This window comes from Sceloporus occidentalis, unplaced genomic scaffold, assembly GCF_023333645.1.
Source record: "Sceloporus occidentalis isolate IW3139 unplaced genomic scaffold, rSceOcc1.0.p SCAF_16, whole genome shotgun sequence".
NCBI classification, from domain to species: Eukaryota; Metazoa; Chordata; class Lepidosauria; order Squamata; family Phrynosomatidae; genus Sceloporus; species Sceloporus occidentalis.
In genome coordinates, this window is record NW_028316996.1 from 914,803 (window position 1) to 931,160 (window position 16,358).

A 16,358-nucleotide genomic window follows, 5' to 3' on the forward strand; every position below is an offset into this window, starting at 1 on the left:
AGGGGCAACTTGATTTCTTTGGGGTTTGGTGGTTTTGCAATATTTTTTTGCAACAGTTATTCTAGAATACATGGAAATATAGCCAACAATAATTTCACCCACTGGTAAAATTTCAAAAGGGAATTTGTTGACATGCGGGAAACAACGCATTTCTCATGTAACACTTTCAAGAAAGACCCAACATGTCAAGAAGGCCCTATGAGAAATGTTCTCTTTTAAAGCTAGTTAACTGTATTGTGTGTAGGATATACAAATTAACAAGAAAATCTGGAACAAAGTTCTTATTGATGTTCAGTGGTAGAGTAATTCTCAATACTAGTCCTTTAATAGCACAGCACAAGGTTTCAGGGTTTAAACCTAGAGGGGCCTTCATTCTGATCCATCAGCAGCCAGTACCCGATAAGTTCTGTTGAACGTATATTGTGAGCTGCAGGGGTAAAGGTCAACTCCAGCCCTGTTTCAATGCTAAATGCATATACTTCATACACTTAAATATACTTCAGTGCTAATCAGTATGTGTTGCAAGTACGCTTTCTGCATTACTCCAGTAGCTGAAGAATACGTCCACTGATTTGCACAAACTTTAGGAGTAGACTGTTCAGCTGCAGATCTGAGTCACCTCTGAAGTTGAAATTGTACCCAACAGAGCAGTAAAGTGTTATCAGAGATAATCTGTAAAAAAAACCCCAAAAAAACTCTATCCCCATATATGTTTTATTTATTTCACAGCGACAAAAAGTAGTGTAGTGTTGTGTGCAAACACGCAAACATCGTATGGTAGATTACCTGGAGCGCTTCCTCCTCTGAGGGACTAGCTTTACATTGGGCAAGAGTAGACACGCACAAGGACGGGCCTAGCCACTAAAATGCATGGCTAGCAGCAGATGAGTGGGGCTAGTCACAGACAAGGGCTGGGCTAGCCTGAGAAAACATTAAATGGTTTGTGAGTGGGATAATTGGGCTGGTAGTGGTCACTCCCCTGCTTCAAAAAAATAGGAGAGTTACTTGGAGACCTGGGGAAGTTATGCTTCATCCAGAGACTCCAGGTCAAACCCCGAGAGTTCCCAGGCATGCAAATATGCTAACCATCAACAATATACCCTAGAAGTTGCTATCACATAATCAATGATCTGCTTAGATTTCACCCCCAGTTTCTGGTCCCGAGTAAATATTTAGTATAGAAAATGTTATTAATGGTGGAAAAAATGCATTTAACTATATGTCATGATCATCTGTTTCATTTGGTGTGAAATGTTCCAGTGTAAGTCAGGCCATGCTGAGTAATTCCATCAGGCTGATGCTTATGTGTTAAATTTGAAATTGTTGTAGAAGTGAATGACCAGTCACTACAGTTGCCATATCGGGAGCTTTTTTCCAGTACATACATAATATTATTCCCTGTCCTGCAGTATAGAACAGAATGACTTAATCAAGTTTATACATGCTTCATATATATAAGGGAAGCATTTTATAGCAGGGTGAGCTGCAACATATGTGGGGAAAAATGACTGATATGACAGCCATCCTTAATTCCCATGTTATGGAATAATTGGTCATCTAAGCCATATTAGTTGTCTTAAGTACATTTAATCGTCACATGTAATGGATTTTCCTATTTAATTTATGCTGCTTAAAATGGACTTTATATGATAACATTCACCCAAACTGTTGTGTTTAAATGCCAGTGGGGCCAAGTGGTGGGAGAGAGCAACATGGGGACCTTTCTTGAATATAGTAGTAGAGCAAGGGTGTTGAAATTATACCACAAACTGGCCCAGAATTCTGGACATCTCAGACTCGCCGCAGACAGCCCAATCAATGTCTGAAATAGAAAATTCCTGTTTGGGGTCATGGAAGCCTGGAAGAGCGAAACCCTTGTAGCAGAGGTTATATTCCATTTGAAACCTTTGTTATTGAATTATATTTACACTTGTGTATGTAAGGCTGCTCAATAGTAGGTAATTAATTCACAAAGCACAAATGCTGCTATCAGAAAAAATACAGAGCTGATTTAGGACAATAATCAGTATTTTTTCATAATGCACCTTTTAATGCTGAAGGTATTGAATGATCCGTACAAATCAATGATATGGTTTCTATCTGTATCATAATCTGCTGCTCCAGAAGACATGTTGGGCATGGATTAAAACTCTCATTTTCTTTTTATTCTCATGATATTACTTGAATTCTTACAAATCAGAAAACATCATTCCATGTTTTAGCAGTTACATGGGTAAGGTAAAGGGCAGATTGGGCAGTGAGCCTGCGGCTGCCCAGCAAATGTTGAATTACATGGAATTACCCTCTATCTATGAGGCATATGGCAATATAGGGGCAGATGGTAATATAGCTAGCAAGAGGCTCATGGGATTTGTAGTTCAACAGATGGAGAGTTACTCGTTTTTAGATGATAGTAATCACTATAGCTGAGCTATAGGTTATGATATTAAGTAATAAATACAGTTTTATGAGCTTTCAGGGTTAAAAAAACTTTTCTCACAAAAGCACAAAACTAAAAAGCTACCTAAAAATGAAAACTGCAAGACCTTATGTGAACCGAGCTGATACGTTGCTTATCTAATGTGATCATTTGTAACTTTGTTGCTTATATCAAAAGGAGTTTCTTCCAACAATAAAAAAGGGACTTTTTTTTGTACAGAAAAAAATATATGTCACATTGTATATTTAAAAGAAAAAGAATAAATTAAGAGATTGTACATGAAATGATTTGTTGGATGTTTTTTGGTGAATGTGCACACATAAAAGACCATGCATTACACAACTTAAGTTAAGATGTGTCCAGCACAGTAGAGTTAGCACCAATCCCTTCAAGAAATTGTACACTTTGTAAATACAAAATAACAACCCCCTAGAGAACAAGTTGCATATTTATAAAGAAACCATTCTTAGTGATTATAGCAGTTTTGCTCAGGTAGGAATAATGTACTGTGTATATAAAAAGGCCTCGTGCTTCTGTAAAAAGATAACTACTCAGTGTTCTTGAAACGACCCTTTGTGGACAATAATAATCTTTTCCCCTCTGAAACGGGTATCAGCTGTTGTTGAGACTCTTCTGCTCTTAATATGGAATTTTCCAGCATGCCTTAGATGGGCTAAACTTAGAAAATGCATCTTACTTTTTCTAGCCACAATATCAGGATAGTGACCTTACTCCATACAATATACACACAAAAAATACAATTTACACAATACAGAGTTACAGGGTGATTAAACAATATCATGTTTTTGCATAATGGATTCAGTTCTGGGGCAGATCAGCATTTCTTACGGAAGAAACCCAACGGGTCTTATGCACAGTGTGGTAAGCTTCATGGAAGAACCTGTCAAGACCTTCTGGGAGTTTCTCAACTTGGGGACAGTGATGTATTTATGGGGATCCCTTCTTAAGACTTGATACAGCCACCCACAGACAGGGGGCTAGCACCTTATGGCCTGTGGGGCAAGTAAAGCCAAGTGGTTCTCTGGGCCCCACCTTCTGATAACCAATACACACATATACGTACACAAAACACTGACACTCCAGCACTATACATTAACACACTCACATCCATTCACTCACTCTTCCAGCCACCCCCCATACAAGAGACCGACGTGTACCAACCCTGCTATCCTGACTTACCTTAATCCTTGGTTTCCTGCATTACCTGTTGTGTCCCCTGTCCTACGTTGGAGCCTGAACCTGGCATTCTCCACTCAGTACCTATACTTACCTGCTTTCACTGAGACCTCCTTACTGTTGGGATTCCCAAAGCCCTGGTTTTCCCCAACTTCTTCAAGAAGTTATTCTTGAAGAAGGTACTAGGGAGTTTGTAAGGCATCAGTCATATTCAGTATTTTATTGCAAAATGTCAAAAATGAGAAAGTGTACTTTAAAAATGACTGAGAATGCTAGGAATTGTTGTGTAGTACATATTGCATGCTAGGTATACGGGTGAAAGAAAGCCAAAATAATGGCTTTTTAATTCATGCCACATCAACCAGACTTCTTACTGTGATGACCTAAAATTGAATGCCCTGGTTCTTTTTGTTTGAACAAAGTGAGTCTACAGAGATCATACCCCTGGGGCGTATCACGCTAGTAAATGGATTTGATATTTTAAGGCTGTAAATCGAGGCGCCGTAGTTTTTATTCTGGGATGCACCTGCCTGGCTGGCTCTGCAGACTTCTGGGTGCTTCTTGACACCTGTTACAATGTGGTTACAATGCGGTTACAATGCTGCAGGGCATTATATTACATGCTGCTCTGATCATACAACATTTTCTTGTCATACTTATAAGACATATTATCTTATGTAAACATCAGATTGTATTGTATTGTTCTTTTCCCTGTTGCAGCAGTCTATGGGCGGTACTGCGAGGCTATTACCACCCCTCCCTGTGTTAACGTGTCACTCCTGTTGTGTACTTACCCCTCCCTGCCAGAGAACCTGCCCCCACCTAGGGATTCCTCTACAGGTGAGCGTCTCCATGTGGCCGGCCAGCCCCACCTTCTCCGTACACAGTTTCCTGCTGGCTTTAGTGTTGATGTCACAAGAAATACCTGTCCTGTTGGGTTTTTAGGTCTCTTCTGGTATCTGCTTGGGTGTCAAATGCAAGACCAGGACAACAGAGAGCTTGCTACCGAATGTTCCCAGGTAAGAGCATTTGCACCTGGATTTTAACACGTTAAGAGGTGTCATGTAAGGAAGTTTTACTTTACTGAGAGGGTGGCAGATAAGTGGAGCAGCCTCCCAGCAGAAGTGGTACATGCTAATAAAAGGAGGGAATTGGGATAGGCTCAGGACTATCCTGAATCTAAGACAAGATCTGCTGTCAAATTCTATGTTTACCATTAAAATGCCAGAGGGTATACTGTAGTTCCCCCCCCCCCCCCCCCCCGGATATAGGCAAAGCACTATGGACTGTTACAGCTAGGGATGCAGTTGGTGTATTTGTATTTAGAGTTGATCCATACCCTCTTTTACATGGTGGCTGTGGGAAAATCCATAAAAAATATTTTAATTCTGGAATTTTTTTTTACTTTATATAGATTATCTCTTTAAAAAAAAAAGAAGATTCTGATCACTCTACGTGTGCATTGTGTCATTTGATTTCACGCTGTTTTTTCTTTTTCTTTTAAGGTGGACCCATATATTTTGCATCTCCAGAAGTGCCTGTCAAATATTCACAAGGTAATGACATGTCCTGGAAGCTAGATTTTAGCTTGACCCATTTTTAAAGGAGCAGAGATGTCATTTTTCAAATTGTTTTCCTATAAAAATACCAAAGCAGGGTGTTTCATTTTGTCACTCCCTTAGTATTTGTTGGCACATTAGACAAGCACCTTCTACAAGGCGAAATGTATGGAAAGTTTGGACAGGAGTCCTGACTGAGCCAATTCATTAAATTATTTTTTTATAGAGCCCCAGCAGGTTCTACAAAAAGCGGAATATAAAATTATCAATAACATGAACATTGACGATAACATAAACATATGTTCAAGAGATACCCTGGTGTCCCAGGCGGTGTTCTTAAAAACAATGCTTACTAAAGTACATTGTAAATTCATTCTTTAAACAAAAATAAAGAACTTACCATAATTTGCTTCAATGACCTGAGGAAAACATAGAAATGGATAACAATTATTCTGCAGCCTCGCGGCCTACTGGGTTCTTTGTTTTAATTCCGTGCAGGAATCTCCCAATAAAATGTATAAGGCCTTAGAATAGTTACTTCACCCTATAGAAAATTTTTTCCTGATTAAAACAAAAATAGTTGGCTAATATTTTCTGTGCATAATATCCAACCTAAGATGCATCTCGACTTTAAAGGTGTAAAGAAGAAGCCTTCCCATTTAGCTCATCCAAATCAATGCCTGTTTTAAAGGAGTCCTTCTCCTTTCCTTCATTCCTGGTTGCTTCTGTGTATGCTGCCCATGTGTCAGGCACCTTGGGCAAATACCCTATGGGTCAGTGCCAGATAGCACCTCTTACTTACTGTTTGTGGAGCCACTCAATACATTGTTGTGAAGCCCTCTGCTGGATACAAGTGGCCACATATGAGAAAAAGCAATCATCTAGCAGGCTTCACGAAGATTGTTTATTGACCAGGGCAAATTTTTGTCCCCAACTCCTTCTTGACTGGAGTCCATTCAAAAGTTGAGGGGTTGCTTTAGTAGGGAAGAATTTCAAGTTCACCCTGAGAACAGAAAAGATGGTGGCTCCCATGCCATATGCGTAAGGTGTGCTTTTAATACATAGCTTTATCTGTAATGAAAATGTAGGTGTCGGGAAAAGCGACAGACCGGGTTTAAGCTACTTCAATGTTTTCTCTAATTTATTTGCAGGTAATTCAGAAAACTAATGACATACTGTGCAGTATTAGCCACCCCTCAGTGTGTAGCGAAGTGCTGCTTTCTTCTCGAGGAACAGATTACATCTCAGGTAAATGCAAACACAGGTGGCGCTATTATAAAAGCAGGCTGGGGTTTAAATTGGCCCTGATACTTTAGGGCCAGTGGCTGATAAATGACACGTGTGGCCACCTGCTGTATTCTAACACTTGAACGGTCCTTGGCCACAAATTAAAGGACCGTAACTGCCACAAAAAACGCAATAAAGTGGACACATGGCCAGTCCAAGACTGTACATCCAATAACCATTCAACGCACTCAAAAATACACAGGATCAGTAACAGATAATGCACGAGGACAGGAAACACTATGACAGGCACATGTATGACCATCAGAAGGCAAGATGTAGTGGGTTACTGGGGATTATATAGGGCTAGGAATGAAAACAGACGCCAAATTCAGTTTTGATGTCAAAATTCAAAAAGAGTGACGTAATTCTATACAGGTCGTCCGCTTGCGGCCATCTATAGTTCGCAGGAACTTGAGGAGAGGGAGAGGACCTGTTGGAGGAGACAGCTGCCGGAGGATCTCTTACACTGCGTGGGACAGTGAACCAAGGGTGTCCCCAATGGTGGATTAGCAGAGAGGACCCCCGGCCCCAGCGGTGGCCTATCCCACTGGTGCCCCCGTGGGTAACAACCAGAAATTGCTTTATATAATATAATATGTGTCTTGGACACTAATAATATAGAATAATTTGTATCGTTTAATCAGAATTAGATAATTAATGCAAAACATAATTTAACAATCAATACATTCTTTATAAATGTGATTTCAACATGCATGATTAAGATCGTTAAATCTGATCACTTTAATGTGCATTCATGTTTCCCAAACCAAAACCAAAAACTGTACACCAAAAATCCGCTACGGTCCCATCTCTCTACTTCCTCTCACCTTCATGCTTCTTGAACCATTTGTGTATGTGTATGTGTATATATAGTACATACATACATATATATATGTATGTATGTATGTATGTATGTGTCACGATCTCTCCCTCGGTGTCGGGTTCTCGCGTATGTAGGACCGCTCGCGAGCAGCCGCTACCGGGGGTGAGGGGTATCCCTCTCGACGCGGGCGGTCGAGTCCTCGATCGCCGGCGTCGAGGAGTCTTGGTCTCTTCCCCGGGGACGAGTGCTCGCGGGCGGAGGACCACTTGCGAGCGCTCGGCTCCGGGGGTTACGGTTGGTCCCCACGATGCTGACGATCGGGTTTCCGATCGTCGGCATCGAGGTTTGAATGTGGGATCTGGGGACAGTGCTGCCGTCCGGCATCATGATGCCCGACGGAGCACTGATCCCCAGTACACGGTACTTACCCGCTCCCGGTCCAGTGGCGTTCCTCCTGTCTGTATTGATGGGGGCACGGCTGGACGGGTCCGGAGGCGGAGTTCTGGGAGATTACCCAGAACTGTGATGACGCGGTCCAGGGGGCGGAGCTTGTAAGGGCGCCAAGTTTAAAAACCCTGGTACTGCCTCATTCTGTACCCTGTTGTGGTCTGAGTATCCTGAGCTTTTGCTGCTGTTAATATTGCCTTAGTTTTTGACCCTTGCCTGCCTGACGATTCTTTTGCTTGACGATTTGGTACCGTATCCTGCTTATCCTGGTTTCCAGTTTTTTGGCTCGTCTGATTACCCGCTTTGTTACTGACCTGGCTCGTCTGATTACCCGCTCCGTTACCGACCTGGCTCGTCTGATTACCCGCTTTGTTACTGACCTGGCTCGCCTGATTACCTGCTCTGTTACCGACCCAGCCCTCCTGTGCACGTTACCGGAATTAACCCCGGCTCAGCTCCTTTTGCCTACCGGCTCCGACTGTCGAGGCTACTGCACCTTGCACACCAACTCGGCCCTTAATTTATCCACCTGCATCAGGCCTCCTCACTGTTGGAATCATCCCAGCCTCCACTCCCTGTCTCTAAGGGTCTCCCTTGGTGAGGGGTTTCGGAGCAGAAGAACTTCTGCGGTGAGTGCCTTGGTGTTCGTGATCGTGACAGTATGTATGTACTATCAACTTCGTGACTCAAACTTTTCACTTGACCCTTCAATCTAGATTCCATTCTCGACATTCTAGTGAGACCTCCCTCACTAAAGTTACTAATGAACCTTTGGCTTTCAATGACATCGGTAAGATAATGACATCCATATCTACCTATCCTGTCTTGATTTCTCTCTCTCTTACCATGTAACTGCCTTGCCTCCGTCTCTCACCGGATGTCTGCAGGATTCCTAAAACTCAATCTCTCCAAAATCTTATCTTCCCTCCCTCCAATGCTAACATTACGTCATCAGTTTCCCTCAATGTCAATGATGCAATCATCTCATCATCCCCACACGCTCGCTGCCTTGGTGTTACCCTTGACTTTGACCTCTCATTCAACCCACGTCCAGTCCGTCTTAAGAATCTGCCTTCTCATCTTGCCCGCATTTGTCCCTTCCTAACACAAGATGCCACTAAGGCTCTTGTCCATGCCCTCCTTATCTCCCACCTTAACTATTGTAATCCTATCTTAGCTGGTCTCTCTCATACACATCTCACCCCTCTACAATTCACCATAAGTGCTGCTGCCAGATTTGTCTTCCTCACCCACCACCTTACTTACACCTCTCCTCCTCCTTACTAATGCCTCCTCCTCTCCTATTTATAAAAATATATTAAAATACATATTTTGCTAAAAATAATAAATATAGGTACATGGTGGGGAATGAAAACGCCCCTCTCAGAAACAATGCCACTGACCACCTAGCTCAAATGCTGATGGTATACTACCTGGGGTGAAACTACGCTGTAGATCAGTTTGCTAGGTAGATACAGTAGTCACAAGCAGAGAGTCACAGATGGGTTAGTGATAGCTAGACAAATAGCAATGAGGTAATAGAAAACGAGACAATGTCTGAGACGGTACAATCAAGTATTTTAGGACTGTGATACAATCAAACATTCTGAGATCCTACAAAAGATTGGCGTCAGAGGGAAGTGCGTCTGAAGGACCTGTGTCCTAAAGTAGGTCATTTAGGAGGTATAAATTAGAAATAAGAAATAATGGTTTTTTTTTCATTACATTTTGTATAATGTAAATAGATGAAGAGCGTCGAATTGTAATCACCCACAACTCTCTCGTTTTCTGTACTACTTAAAATAGCTGATTACTGATCTCACTTTAGAATTATGAATGTTTGGCCTTCTGTGTGTTGCAGAGGTATTGGAAGTGTACAGAATCTCGAAGAGAATTGAAGGAGGCATGAAAACTCTACACCTTGATTATGACAGCCTACAGCTCGCCCTCAGAGATATTGAATTATCCTGGAATAACTTGCAGGCTTTTCTGTCTTTGTGTCCGTGTGTACTACAGAGGCTGGTAAGCTGTGCTGAATCCACTTTACATTCAGGCCAGACATGATTAGTCTGAATTCATGAAACTGAGCAGGCCAAAACATTGTAGTTGCCATTGTCAATATTTCCAACAATCAGACTGTGACAGCCAGAGGTACAATGTGTTAGCTCATCTGGAAGCTTTTTAATAGTTTTTTTTGTAAAGAGCCAGCTTGACTTTTCCCACTTGTAATACATGATAGATGTCATAATGTCATAAAACGTCAGTGATTTATATACTGTACATGTGATCTCGAAACATAAGGGAATAGATAATGAGTACAATGCATTTCACATGCCAGGTTGTAGCTGGGAGGTCCAAGTAAATTAACAGTAAATTGTCCAGTAAAGATACTTGGATTGTTCAGGAAGCAGATATTATTATTATTAGATGAGACTGGAGATGGACCACACTAGAGATGACACTATAATCTGGGAGAGTCAACAAAAAACATTTGCAAAATAATAATCCATATGCAGGTGAGATTGTAAATGATCACAACTGATGGGAAAAGTAGCCTGAGAGCCTAGGTCAGAAGAGATGATAATGCTTGTACACTAGGAAGATCTAAAAGATAACCGGTCATCTGGTACAATTTTTAAAACAATAAGCAAATAATATAAATACATGGGGAGGGAAAATGGAAAACATTCACGTCGTAATTTTGGTAGTGACACAAATGGAATTATCAGTATATATGATGTTTATTGTTTCATGTTGCCTAAAGATAACCTGTAATGTGTTGCGTTTATTTCATGAACATTTTCAGCCACCCCCTTCGTCTCTGGACTATAAAGTGAAGGGGACCAGCTCTGACCCAGTCTGCTGCCTGAAAAGGTGCTGTGGGGTTTGTCTACTGGAAGAAGAGCCGGTGAGTTACTCAGCAGACTGTGCAGCCATGTATTGACCAACACAAGAACTGATCTTCATGTATGTATGTATGTATAATATAATATAATATATATATGTATAATATATATAGATATAATATACATATATATATATTATACATTATATATATATATATATATGTATGTATTATATAGGGTAATTTCTATAGGTATGGAGTACTATGTTAGCCATAGGAAGAGAGAAAGCAAATTTGGTAAAGATGATACCTTAATTGGCTGAGGTATTAAGGATTGCAAGTTTTCAAGACTATCTAGGTAGTCTTCTTCTTCCTTATATACCTATAGTATATTCTGGTACAATATTCCTGAAGAAGAGACCTATATAGTCTCAAAAGCTTGCAATCCTTAAGTATTAATACCTCAGCCAATATAGGCCTCATCTTTACCAATTATTTTTTTAATGATGATATATAGTAGTTTAACTTCAGACATCCAAGAGGCTCGTGTACATCTACCTACATTTTTCAACTAGGTTTGAATGACAAAGGCCGTTTCTCTTTTCTTTTGACGCACACATGCCATTTTATAATTTGTATGTCACCTATACGTGCAATAATGTATTATTGTTATAGTAAGTGACCGGGTAATTATGTTTTCCAACAGTTGGATGCAGCATTCTACTCCAGCTGGAAATAAATATCTCTGTGTTTATCCCACTATGTTAATCATTTCCTATTTATCTGTATATTGTGTTCCTGAAATTCTATGGAAGTGTACAGATAGGTTATACTAGCCTCACATTCCCAAAGCCTTCAACTAAGTAGGCGGTAAGTGGAAACAAATATAGCGGTTTCATCCTGTAGCGCAGTACATGGACGGAGTTGTGTGGAAGTACAGGGAGCGTTGTGGGTGCACAAAACATGTTTCCCATTCCCTGCAGAGACTACTACTACTAATTGTATGTTTCTGTGAATGCCAAACAGAACCGGAAGCTTTAGTATGGGAGTGATGAAGAATCACCTGTATACTTGGTAGCATTCATGTTTACGACATAAACACCACCTTTTCTTGTTTGTATTCCAGGCTACTTTATTATTAATAACATCACTTAATATAATGTCATTTTCTGTTTTATTGATAGATAAATCAATCTTTAATGATAGATTGCACACAGTACAGCGACAGCTGCTTATTTCCCATGTGTATATGTTTTAGCTCCCACGTCAGTTAAATCTTTTATATAAACACACGAGGTCCGATTTTTAGGGCATAAACATATACCGAAAAGTTTAAGACTTCACTAAACCAGCTGAAAACATGGTGCATTTGTTGGCAGGATTTGACACTAATGGTTTTTAGATAATTTACATCATTCATACAGCTTGGTGGGGAGTCTGTGGACAACATGCTGATGCACGGAGGACATCTGTACCACCCAAGCTGTGCCAACTTCTGGCTAAATTGCATCGATTCCAATCTGCCAGTGCTGTCGTGTCACAAAAACTGTTGTCTCTATGCACCTTCTTAAGAAGAAAATGCTGTAAACCAAGAAAATCATCCCCAGCAAAAACCTCTGAATATTTGCTGCTTTTAGCGCTGACCTGCGCTTCTTATATGCGCACCTGATAACATTTAGTAATTCTCCATGGACCTGGCTTTTTAACGCATGTTCCAGGATGTGCACCATACAATGCAATGACCTGTAAATAGCTTTTTTCTCTGTTTGTGAAACATTTGTCTTGAACAAGGCTTTTTAAATAACAATATTCATGATTTATTTATTGCTTGGCTTCCGGATGGCACTTTAATCAACACCACAGATCTGTCTGTGTAGCATTTCCCAATTTGACCTCGCTTGCAAATAGACAATAAATATACATCTGTGTGAGACATGATGTCACAGAAAAAAAAAGTGTTCCAGCATACACAAACACAGGTTCTCCTGCCTTGTTTAACAGTAGACTCTAGTTGTCTTAAGTACATGAACTTGCCAACCCCAAGTCATGTCTCATTACCTGCACTACCATTGTTTTTAATTTTTTCAAACATTGTAACCATTAAAGTCAAGGACTGCTCTTTCTGAAGGTGTGTTACAGAAACAAGCTAGCTGGTAAGGGCACATTTCTCTGAGGTTCAAGCATGTTTTTCCATCGGGAGAGGGTAGTTACCCCATACAAGGTATGCAAATATAAAAATAGTTCTTATACTTTTATTTTCAGACATTACACAAACTGTATTTAAAATGGGACCATGTTCTTCACTTCCTTTTCATATATGGTTGGAATAAGTCCCATCGGGGAGTTAATCATGTGTACAGAGTTTACCCCAAATAAGTCCATCTCATAGGCGATCAGCTGTTTCCAAAAGCCATTATTGGGGCGAATGATCGGTCTGAGTGATTTTAGATAACAGTGTGCTGCAAGCAGGGTTAAGCCTTTGTGTTTCATAAGATAGGCAAGGCAGAGCGCAGGAGACCTACTAATGCCTGCTACACAGTGAATCAATGTACGACCTCCATTGAGTTGTACATTTTTTATCTTGTCTGTTATGGCTTCAAAATGCTTAAACAAGTAACTATCAGGAGTGTCCGCGATTGGAAAATGGAGATACTCCAAGTCGGTATAGACATGGCTGGTGTATTCCAGAGAGACACTGATGATACACGTGATGCGATATCTAGTAAGAAGGACCCTGTTGATGGCTGCAACTGCATTGCTGAGGTACAGGCCGTCTGTTATCTGTGCGAGTCCACAAAGTGACGGTGCTTTGCTTTTCCAAGGAGGATCAGATCCTGCTTTTGCTTGCTTGGTCATTGTTAGGAGGGGAATTCTGGCACTCTGGAATGGAACTACAAAGAAAGGGCAAATTTACAAATTGCCCCCAATAATGTCATGAACGTATGGCTATAATACAGTACATCATTATAAAAGAGAACAGTCTTTCAGAACTTCCACCTTGCTTTTTATAGCTAAGACAACAGCTGCCCATTTTGTAAATGCTGTCCTTGGTCCGTGGCTGTCTCAGAATATAGAAATCACCGGGGTGTAAACCAGAAGGGTAAAAAAATAAATACAACAGTGAAATATAATACAAAATAAACCTATGCACGGAGAGTGAATACACCTGGCTTCTCCCTAATGGCCATGGCTTCTTCACATCTGTTTTATTACATATTTCACTATTATGGGTTTCTACTGAGCATTTTGAAGCCGTCCCGTATATGAAGAAGCTTTGGTCACCTTGAAGAATCCATTAATATGAGACTTTATGTAAGTGTATTGACATTGGGTGCATAGATTTATTTTATATAGTATTACACTATTATACTTCTTTTCACTTTATAGTTGAACTCCTATTTAAGTTCTTTTTTAATCGGATATTGGAAGGCGTTGTTTCTGTGTGTCATCTTGTTATGTTATACACTAATTGTAATGTCCTGTCCACCCTTTGTACAGCGCTGCGGAAACTGATGGCGTTATATAAAATAATACATAATAATAATAATAATAATAAAAATAAAAGGTTGTGTTGTAAAGAAGCAATGTTATTGGGGAAATTTAAACACCTCATTTTGGGCACTTTATTTTTTAACTTCTGTTACTTATGCTCATGATGGCCTTAAGGTAAAGTTCCTTGGAAGGCTATTCCACTTAGCTATACCCTTTCAATGTTGAAATACGTTCTTATGTTTCATCTAAACACTCTAATTTTAGACTGTCCTTCTGTCCAAGCCTTTCATCTCCTTTTGAAAGATACCCATTCATGATTAGAACTGTTAATCTTTGCTCAGTAATGTTTTTTTTTCTTTTTTGCTATAAAGAGAAAACCAGGATATTTCTTTAGGTCGACATTTTAAGACACTTTCTACTAGTAAATAGCTAGCACAACAGAGATACTTACAACCCAGTTTTTATTTCATAAAGAACATATTATTACTTTTGTCAGTAATATTTTTTTAATGTAATCATTTCTATTTCCTAGGCATAAAAAACTGTTTCTTTTGAAAATGTTCAAATTCCCTCAAATATTTTAAGCTGCAGTCATAAACAGCTTAAGTTACAGGACGTAACAATTTATGTTAAGCCTCATTGTGTTAATTTCTGCGAAGCCTGGTGACTAGACCACCAGGACTAAAAGTGGCTCTTTGGAAGAGGTGAATCCCGTAATCATACGGTGTAACCGGTTCTTATTACAATGTAAGGATGGCTGTGTAAGGGAGAATGAGTAAATTACCCAAGCGATCCATCTAACCTTTATGGAGTTGCAGTACGGGTCATTGCAGGAAAACAGTCACCTATCGTATGATAAATGTTTGACTATTTCTATTTATACTAAACAGGACTTAGTATGTGTACATCAGATCACCTTCAATGACGGTTCTGGTAAGCAGAGTTTTTACCCGGCATAAAGAAATTCTACTTTTGCTATGAAGAAGAAACAGCCAGGGACTTGTCTTATCAATAAGCAGCCACCAGAGGGCAGAATCTGGCAGAAAAATCTATGTTGTGGTTTTTGTTTATCAAATGGAGTCAGATTTTTAAAATAGTCATTTTTTAGCAGCGTGGGTAAAAATCTTATTTAACCCCAAGCCGTTTGATAACTGTTTGGTCTGTGTTTCTGAAACCCAAAGGCTTGGTAGCATTTTTAAGAATTCTAGCTCAAAGCAATGCCCCGCTATAATTTAATTTAACTGTATTACTTTATAACGTGTATTGTGTAATAGTGTTGAATATTTCATATTGGGATTTCCCCTTTAAGACAGTGCTCTAATTTGTTATTAGCGTGAATTATGCAGCATTAAAAATGTCTAGACGTCTGGGGCGAAGGTCCTGTTATACACCTCTGGGTAAAAGGCACGTTTCATGCCTGTGAATACGTGGCGAGCCATAAAAATGTATAAAAAAAAGTGTTAAAGATGCAAAACCATCAGAGTAACATAAAATATTATTAAACACCACATTTAATACTTGAAGGTAGCGAATGACAGCATTAGCGAGATTTAACCATTCATTATACAGGGCCAGCCAAGCTCTTCCTGCAGCAGAAGCTCACCGAGGAGCTAAAGCAGAACTCTCGCTTTAGTGAATAAACCCTCAAAACCACTGAATTTTCGCCGCCATTTTTTTCGGGTTATGCTGATTATAGTAGATAATGAAAGCAATAATGGCTACCAAGAACTACGGTTACTATATTTTAGATTACGTTAAACAGTTTACGAGCGGGACCCTCATAAAGCCACATTAATACCATACGCCTAGATGGCAGGGTCCTTAACTCCTGATGTATCTGTATTAATGTATATTTATCGTGTATGTGTTAACTACCCCATTTAAATTGTGCAGCGTGAAGTAGTTTTTTAAAAATAAAAGGTGATAGTAATAACAGTAAGGGGGTATTTAGGCAATTGTATTTTAGTTAACTAAAACATAAATGACTTTTATTGAACTACTTTCTAATAAGAAAAAACAGGGGGCGAAGGGGCTGCTTTTAACGTAATGTGTTCCTAAATCAGTGAACTCTGAATTATGCATTAGCCAACGGCACGTACCCGTTAACCTTAAAGTATCCCCGGCCTACAAGAAGCCCCCGAATAAATGCATCCACTGTATAAATGGGCACACGGTACAAGCACTACCTGCGTTGCTATGAAGCACATCGCGAAATATTCTCCATCCCTCCATATACTTGTTAATCAGCGCACCCGCCTGCCTTCCTAT